Source organism: Dipteris shenzhenensis, chromosome 23 (genome assembly GCF_047967505.1).
Source record: "Dipteris shenzhenensis isolate YYH24624 ecotype China chromosome 23, Dip_SZ_1.0, whole genome shotgun sequence".
NCBI lineage: Eukaryota > Viridiplantae > Streptophyta > Polypodiopsida > Gleicheniales > Dipteridaceae > Dipteris > Dipteris shenzhenensis.
In genome coordinates, this window is record NC_141618.1 from 37,434,453 (window position 1) to 37,443,798 (window position 9,346).

A 9,346-nucleotide genomic window follows, 5' to 3' on the forward strand; every position below is an offset into this window, starting at 1 on the left:
TTTCCGACTAATAGCACACAAACCTATCCAAGTTCGGTGGCACCTCCCCCGACTCTCGTGAGCCCTCCCCCAACTCCCCCAAGTCCTATGAGTGCACTCCCCAATCTCCTGAGCCTTCTTCTCCTCTGAAGTCCCGTGAGCCCACTCCCCAGCCCCAAGATCATGAGCCATCCCTTAGCCTTCTCCCTAGCCTTCCCCTCAGCCTTCCCCTGAGCCTCAGCCTTAGCATGACCCTTAGCCTTCCCCTCAGCCTCAGCCTCAGCCTAACCCTCAGCCTTCCCCTCAGCCTTCCCCTCAACCTTCCCCTCCCCATGAGATCCCTCTCCCAATCGAACAAAATGTGTTCGATAACCTCCCGTATATAGAGAGGCTTCCTGAGGGTCAACAGACTGCCAGGAAGAGCACCATCTTCCCTCTCCGGGAGATACAGCCCATGGCAGAGATGACCCCTATGCCCATGAGGAGGGTATGCTTCTCTTTGTTCTGGAGACGTTGCACTCTCAAGTGCTCACTTTAGATCATCACAATCACTGCACTTTGACATTTTTTGCCTTTTTGGGACTTTAACATGTACAAAGCTCTTCTTTAAAGAGTATATAAATTGTGAAAACATGTCAGAGCATGCCCTCTTTACCTCTGTGTTTCTCCAATAGACTTAAACACTTCTTTTTTTATCAAACCTATCAGAAGATGCATTTCAGATAGATGGGGTTGAGGTAAGGCATTTTCATGAATGTAGTCTTTTAAAATTCTTGTTGCCGACACTGTTGAGGCTCTTGTTTTGGGCCTTCCTGTGTTTCTATGAATGTTAAACTTTACTCCATACTTTGCTTTGTTTTCCAAATCCCAATATGTGCCATGTGATAATCCTATACTAATGCGATATGCATTATTGCAAATACTTTTTCCATTTATACAACGCTTTATCGATTGTCCAAAATTTGATTTTTTCGTATCATTTACTAGAAAACAAGAGAGCCTTGTGAGTAGGTATTCATTTCTTTTACTCCCTCTTCTTTGCCATACCTGTTCTCTACATCCCTTGATGTCAAGTAAGTTAATGAAATGCACACAACTTCGCTTGCAACATGTAGATTGCATTGCTTTTAGCATAACATCTTCATTCAATATTCTTATTCTCTTTGGTTGCTTTTCTACATCTGCTTGGACTCGCTTCTTTTCATGCATATATATGTTCGTTTCTTCTGTAAGTTTGTATACTTTTCGTTATCAAATTTATTTGTCACTTTATTTTCATGGGATCTTGCATCCTTCATCTTATTACAATCAAAGTCAAATGCCGAATAGTCTTTTGTTGGTTTCTTTTGTACATCCAAGTTTTTAGAAATTCTACACTTCTCCCTGTTGAAGTAGTGTGACAACCTCTTTTCCTAAATAGAGGTGTGCATTTTTCTTATATAGAAATGTAGCACACTCATCCCAATTTCCTAGATGACAACCTCTTTTCCTAGATAGGGGTATGCATTTTATCTAGGGAGATGTACTTACCAAAATGCCTAGTCATATCTAGGAAATTTCCTCCTTTTTCCTAGTTTGTGAGGTTTTCCCTATATAGTGAACGGCTGGAAGTTCCTTGTGATTGTACAATGAATTGTTTCATCGAATTACCTATTCATCCTTGCATGGTTATTAGATCAGCTACACCCTTAATGAAATAGTATGCCCATACTTGCTCAAGTCGAAGTAGTGATATCAACAACAACAACATCCCAAGGGTCTCTATTGCTATCATCTTTATGGGTATCTAGAGTCTTAGAAATGAGATGATCTTCACTCGTTCCATGGCAGAGAGTGTATTTGCTGGGAAGCTGGTAGGAATGTACTTGTCATGAGAGAGCTGGTGGGAATGTGCTTGTGAGATCTTCATAGTGCTATGTAGATGGTTATTAGGTGTTATGTTTAAGTTTATTCATTGTATGCCATGGGCAGTTTTTGTAGTATAGTAGGCCACAATTTTGTAATTATTTTTTTCCCTTACAGTTTAATAAAAGCCGGCATGTTCCCTTTTATAATTAAAAATCTCCAACCTAGGATACATACACACACAAACACACTGATTTAGGCTCGTTCTCCCCTTTGGCTACCACATGGCAACCCCTCCCTATAAGTGTGTCTATATGTGTGTGTGTGGCCTAGAGTGTGAAACACACACATATATTTCATTTTAAGCTTTTATTTTTAAACATGCATTAATACCTTTTTTCCAACTAAAAGCAATGCTCACTAAGCCTCACTCATCTATGTGTGCGCGCACGTACTAAGCCTCACTCATCTGCCTAGCCCTCACTCACTAAGCTCTCCTTTAAAGAGGATTCCCAACCTATCCTTAAAGAAGTAGTAGCAAAGCATTAGAGTTGTTTCCTAGGCGCATGGTGACTTGTAGCTAGAGTCACTAGACTTGTAGTGTTAGTTGTTAGACGTTGTTACAAGCATGTGACCCATGGCCGTAAGTCACACTATCAGCATTGAATTAAACAGCATCCTTGCAGTCATCGACTCCCACAAGCAAAACACAAGCTGGAGATGCTTTCGAGTTTAATTTATTGGGTGGAATGTTTCAAAGTTATTTTCGTTGATTTAGCACCATATGTCCAGTTTAATTTATTCCTTCGCGTACTGGGTGGAATGTTTCATCGTTGTTTTCGTTGATTTAGCAACAGTTGTAGAAGACGGAAACAGCAGCCCATGATCTGAATTTCAATAGATTGCGTCACCTATCAGGATCACGAACTCGACTTGGTCCAAAGCAGACCGAAAGGATCACGAACTCGACTTGGTCCGAAGCAGATCGAAAGGCAGACTTTATAAGGAGCACACTTGCGCTGCACTATCACCACGATCTCCCTTCCATTGCGTTCTCAGAAGCTACCTGCATTTCTAACATCCCTCTCCAGCAGCAGCTACACTCCCCACATTTTCGTCTGCATCGCCTGCTGTACCACAGCTATGGCCGCTGAATTCACGTCCACAACCACCACTCTCGCTAGGGCCGCACTGCCCCTCCTCTTCTTGCTGGCTCTTGCTTCTTCCTCCCTCCATGTTGCAGCCACGGACGCCGATCCTTTGCAAGATTTCTGCGTCGCTCTACCCAACCAAGACATCACCATAAACGGCCTTCTTTGCAAGAACGCCAATCAGGTCTCTGCATACGACTTCACTTCTCCCTTGCTGCGTCAGGCAGGTGATGTCAACAACCCGTTGGGCTCCAATGTCACGCTCGCCGACGCCCAAACGTTTCCTGGCCTCAACACTCAGGGTTTGTCCGTCGCTCGCCTCGACTTCGCACCAGGCGGCCTGGTTCCACCTCATGTCCATCCTCGCGCCACCGAAGTTCTCTTCCTGGCTCAGGGAAAATTGGTAGTGGGCTTTGTGGATACCAATAACACTCTCTTCCAGCAGACGCTTTACGCTGGGGACCTCTTTGTCTTCCCCCGGGGGCTGGTTCACTTCCAGCTCAACGCGGATGCGCATAAATCTGCCCTTGCCATATCCGGCTTGAACAGTCAAAATCCGGGGGTATCGCTGTTGGCCACTGCCCTCTTCGCCGCCAAACCTCCTCTTCCTGAGCAAGTGCTGGAGACTACCTTCGGCATCGATAAGAAGGAGGTCTACAGTCTCACAGATAGCGTTGGAAAAACTGCCTGATCGAATTCGTCAATACACTCCTGCTCAAATTGAAATGACCAAGTTGGCTGGGGGCTTGCCATAGTGCCCTGCACAACTAGTCAAATACTCCATCCAAACTAAATAATGCTCTGTGCACTTGTTTGTGCATCAAGCTTAGATTCAATGCTAATGATTCTGTAGTAAATTTAGGAGTGAGGTAACTTTATATGCTTAAATGTTCGCTCAACTAGGCGTAGTTCACTATTGCTAACCGTCCAACACATGTTTACACTCTACACACTCTCACTTTTGCTTATTGACGTGACGTTGCGAGTGACATCATTAACTTGAATTGTCTTCTCAAAGATGATGATCTACGCTGTCTTGGCTTCTCGAATTGGCTTACGCTTTAGTGGAAAACCATCATATTTAAAAGAAACATTTTGCAACAGCTTCACATCTACGGGATTTTGGAGTTTCTTTCTTCAAAACACAACATTCATATGTCCTCTAGGGGGCACCACTCTTCATGGAGAAGTTTTATGTTTCTATATAGAGAAACCTTCAACTTTCCTTCCTAAAACTTTTTCATATAGCTTTTCAGGTTTTAAGGTGAAAATATAAGTAAAATTACAAATTTTAAAAATTGCAAACAAATCTCTTATGTAAATTTAAAAACTTATAAGTTCCATTTTGCATAGTGTGCTAGTATTTTGCAAACACTTCACTAGCACCCAAAGTGTGTTTACATGGCACTCTCATTAGTGAGAATTAGAAGTGTGGCCTAAAGATATTCCCATGGTGGTTGCAAACATTAATGCCTAGCACTAGAAATGTCCTTGGAATGTTCAAGGACACCCCCCTTCACTACGTCACAAATTCATGTTTCTTACCCTTGCTATGTCGATTGATGTTGCTATTGCACTTATTTTAAAAAGCCTTTCTTTTCATCTTAGCATGCTTGTTTCCGATATTATAGGACCCAATATTGGAGTTAGCACCACTTCCCTTTTTTGCTCCATTGGCCTAGCAAAATATTTGCGTCCATGTCCACTAAGCATGGCTATCGGTATGTGTAAATCCATAGTGTGCCTTGCCTTTCTCTACAACTACCAATGTCTCTCCTAGTTTTCTTATTATAAGTCCCTCATGACAATGTTGGCCCCATGGTCTAGGCATTAAGAAGATGTAGAAGTCAACTTTTTAAGCTGTCATAAGTTTGACAAAGCAAGGCATGGTAGAGGTTGAAAGCATCCCCCAAAAATACACACATTGATTCCATGTTGAAAGATGTAGTGCTACTACACTCATTTATTGTGCCTTCCATCTCTTGCATCTTTGATGTTATTGTAATTTCTATAGATTACATTGCAACCATAGAGTAGGACCTTAGATCAAAAAATGGGCTTAATTAAATTAAATCATATTCAATATATAATGCTATCACCCATCCATACCATCAATATGCTTTTACCATTATCCTTCTATGAAGAAGGGATGCTTTGTCTTTCAATACATGTGGTCTTTACTGTACCCCAAGTGCCCATGAGGTGCTACTCTAGTAACGTGCTTACTCTCCTTTACCAAGATAGATTGGGAGATGCAAACATTCATTGATGACTATGAAGGAGCTAAGAAGAAATAAAACACATAAGAAGATGACATGATAAATCAAATGTTTGCAAAAAATTTCCCAAGGTTCCCTTGCCTTATGACTTGCAATTGACTATAAGGCCACCACTTCTCTTTTAACCTATAGATTATACTTTGAGACAAGTAGTATTGCAAAGTGATGGTCATGGCATCATAGCTTATCTTCTAAGACGTGAATCAATTGCCCTTTGAGAGTTTGAAAGCGATCTGTTTCAATGTTTGGCATCCTAATGGATGGAGGGGTTGGTAGAAAGCGGCCCTCCTACGTTTGTCATTTGTGTGTGGTGCCCTGATCATTGCCTACCTCTCCATCATTTTCACATGGAGCTCTCCTCCATTGCCTTCCCTCACAGATGTTTCTTTTGTTTTATGATGGTTGCATGCTATTATATGAGCATCATATTGAAGCATGGTATTCCTAGTGTCCCATCCATAGGGCTCCACCATTACCCTCCATTGCAGCTGTAGAGCTTCGATGCCTTATGCTACACCATTACCCTCCATTGCTGCTATAGAGCATTAGTGCCTTAAGATCTACAATTTTACAAATTAGGTAATCAATGTTCAATCGAGGTTGTAGGTGATACAATGATAGAATCTGCCTTTTTTATGAATGCATCACTCAACACAAATGATCCCACTAAGATCTATGTCATTTCATCTCCTAAATCATATTCTGATGTTGCTACTCCCCCAGCAAATGAAGGTGTAGCTCTGAGGCTATGGAAAGAGTCTAAGTCGATTGTTTTCTATGATTCGATGCTTTATCAATTCCCTTGCCTTTGTCTTTGTAACATGGGCTGCCTTGCAATCTGAAGTATTGCAATCCATTTGTCTACTCATGATTTCCTATTTCTTTCATTTTGAACAAGCCTATTTTCTCATCTTGAATCTTACAAAGCTGCAAGCATATGCTTCCCAAGCTTCATGACTGTTCGAAGGTTGGAAACCTTGATAGGAGTTCACACTTGCACATGCCAATTTGAAATTCATGTAGATACTCTTGGTTGATCCTATAAGCAGATTTGGGTCATTCAGAGAGCATCTATAAGTGTTCTTGATGCCGTGCTTGGGGTTCATTTTCTTTTTCAATTTCGTAATTTTTTTGTGCGTTATCTAGCATAGCATCGGTGAATGTTTTGGACTGTGGGCTCTTTTACAAGTACATCAAAATTTTCTTTATGTCAAGAAAGTGACTTTCAAATCTACTTGCAGGTTCCAAGTTACAAGAAGAACCTTACTTTGAGCAGATGAACTGAGATTTTGAAGATGCAAGGAAACTGTTCTCTGAGAACTTAGGCCTTCCTGCAAGCTCATTTAGGCTAAGATGTCCACTTTCAGGCCAAAATGTTGGGTCTCATGTGTATGTATCCTAAGTTTGAGTGTTTTATTTCTTTAAGGGAGCACGTCAGATTTTATTCAACTAGAAGGAAAGAAAAGTATTACGAATTACAACCAACTACACTGGGCAGATTGCGCACCCGTCTATGGCAAGTATGTCCAAACATCGCACCTAATGACAATATACATAGCACTATGAAGATCTAACATACACATTCCCACTAGCTTCCTCATGTCAGTTAGGCCCAACCTTAGTTATCCCTAGTAGCACACTCTCCACCATGGCATGACTGATCTCATTTCTGACGCTCCAGATACCCATAAAGATGATAGCAACAGAGACCCTTTGGATGTTGTTGTTGATACCTATACTTCAACTTAAGCAAGTATGGGCAAATTATTTCATTAAGGGTGTATCTGATCTAATAATAACACTTATTTAATTAATTCTCAGCTCATATGTCTACTCTTGGACTAATCCCAAAAATCCTTCCCAATTGAAAAGTTTACTTTATGAAAATATCATTCGAGAATCAAAAGTTTACTTTTTGGCACTATCATTTCCACATAATAAATTTTGCAATCTGTCTCTATAATGGTGCACTACTAATGGAAAAACTTTGATTAAATCCTACTTTTGCACTTCTTCTCTTTAACAATCCTATTCACGTTTAAAAAAAATCATGAGTTATAAATTTAAATCCATGAAAAATCACTTTCAAAATAAAGACTTATTAATATAATTTAATCCAAAAGAATGCACTTAAAATTTGATGTAGAAAACTATAACACTCTTGAAGTCCCAAAAAATTTAAAGGTTAAAATAGACAAGAGGCATAGAAGACTCTTTAAATGTGCTCCAAAAATAGTAATAGCTATACTTGCAATTTTACAATGTCATATGTTTACAAGAAATATTGCTCTCCATGAGTCTTTGTACAAAGGAGTCTAACACGGAGCCTTTTCAATAACTGAATTCTGCCTTTACAAATGTGTTAAGTACAAATAGGTTACTAGTTTGTTTGAAAGTCCAATTCATTGTCACTCATTGCCAGTTTGGAGCCCACCAAAGGTCCCTCCCACCAATTTGAGCATGCTAGGCCTTTGATTCATCCACCATCCACCTCCATCCAAGGGCCAAGGTTGATCAATTTTAAAATAAAGGTATCCATGCCAGTTCAGTAAATGCTAGGGGACCCTTAGCCCATGGGTTACCATAGTGGGTTCACTTGGTCTTAGCTTAATCCATTTATTAATCCATTCCTTATGAGGCCCTTTTGAGACCTCAATTCTCCCCTATTGTGCTCACATTTTCTCAAGGTCTTTTATCAATTGATAGGTCTTCTTAATTAAAACAGCAGTGTGTTCCTTCCAAGAGGGCTTCTAATCAGGAAATCTTTGAAGCATTTCCTCTTTGTATGCAATAAAAGATTTTAAGCCTTCTATTTCACCTTTATATTTCTTGCTAAATTCTTTTATAGGAGCCCATATTGGATGCATTTCTTTGCTCAAGACTGAAGTTAAGAGACAGTTAGGTTCTTCCGGTTCCCATATTGTATCATGAGAATAGTGTTGCCACTGCATCACTGGTCTTTCATCCTTTAAGAAAAAGAGAAAGTAGTGTGGAGTGCTATGACATCCAATCAGGGCATCACCACCTTTTTGTATGAAAGGTATAATAAAGCTCTTCCAATTATACATCCTTTCAACCATCGAGCATTCTGTACCTCCCTTGTAGCCACCAACTTGCCTTCCACATTCTCTTATCAAATCATCCATCGTGTCCATGTCCTTGTGTTTTAGCTCTCTTGAGATTGTGCTAAAAACCTGATCGATATCCTCATGTGTGTGCCAACCAACAAAAACCCAATTTCAATCTCATTGAAGATTCGATGAGTGATTAGCATTGAACAAAATGCAAAAAAGAGTACATTCTTATTCTCTCATCCGCAATTGTCTGCTTGTATTCTCAAATTTGCTGGTAGGAGACCTTTTCCGCATGTATACTGTGAATTTCCTTCATAACTAACATTACAACTTGATTGCTATCATGTAGATGCAAGGAATCAATCCATATGTCTGCAAAAAACTTAAATCCATACACTAACACTCCACATAGATGTGCCTTTAAGAAGTATTTTCCTTGTAGCTCAGATGGAGTATTTATGAATCGAGGTAATGTTATGTTCTGATCCATACCATCTATAATAATGCACATGTACTCATTTGGATGAGAAATAGCCTGCTCCTTCCAAAATGCATATTTTAGTCTAGAATGCCAAACAAGTCCATGATGAAATTCTCTTTATTTTTGTATGTTTCTCTCTGTTTTGCAGACGTTGCACTCTCAAGTGCTCGCTTTAGATCATCACAATCAATACACTTTGATATTTTTTGCCTTTTTGGGATTTTAACATGTACAAAGCTCTTCTTCAAAGAGTATACAAATTGTGAAAACATGTTAGAGCATACCCTCTTTACCTCTGTGTTTCTCCAATGGATTTAAACACTTCTTTTTTTGTCAAACCTATCAGAAGATGCATTTCAAATAGATGGGGTTGAGGTCGTAAGGCATTTTCATGAATGTAGTCTTTTAAAATTGTTGTTGCCGACATTGTTGAGGCTCTTGTTTTGGGCCTTTCTATGAATGTTAAACTTTACTCCATACTTTGCTTTGTTTTCCAAATTCTAGTATGTGCCATGTGATAATCTTGTAGTAATGCGA

The 9,346-nt window shown here is 39.9% G+C and overlaps 1 pseudogene; it reads left to right on the forward strand.

Moving 5' to 3' along the window:
- Positions 1-2,967: 2,967 nt before the first annotated feature.
- LOC147887333 (germin-like protein 8-2 pseudogene) lies at positions 2,968-3,732 on the forward strand (annotated as a pseudogene).
- The last annotated feature ends 5,614 nt before the right edge of the window (positions 3,733-9,346 follow it).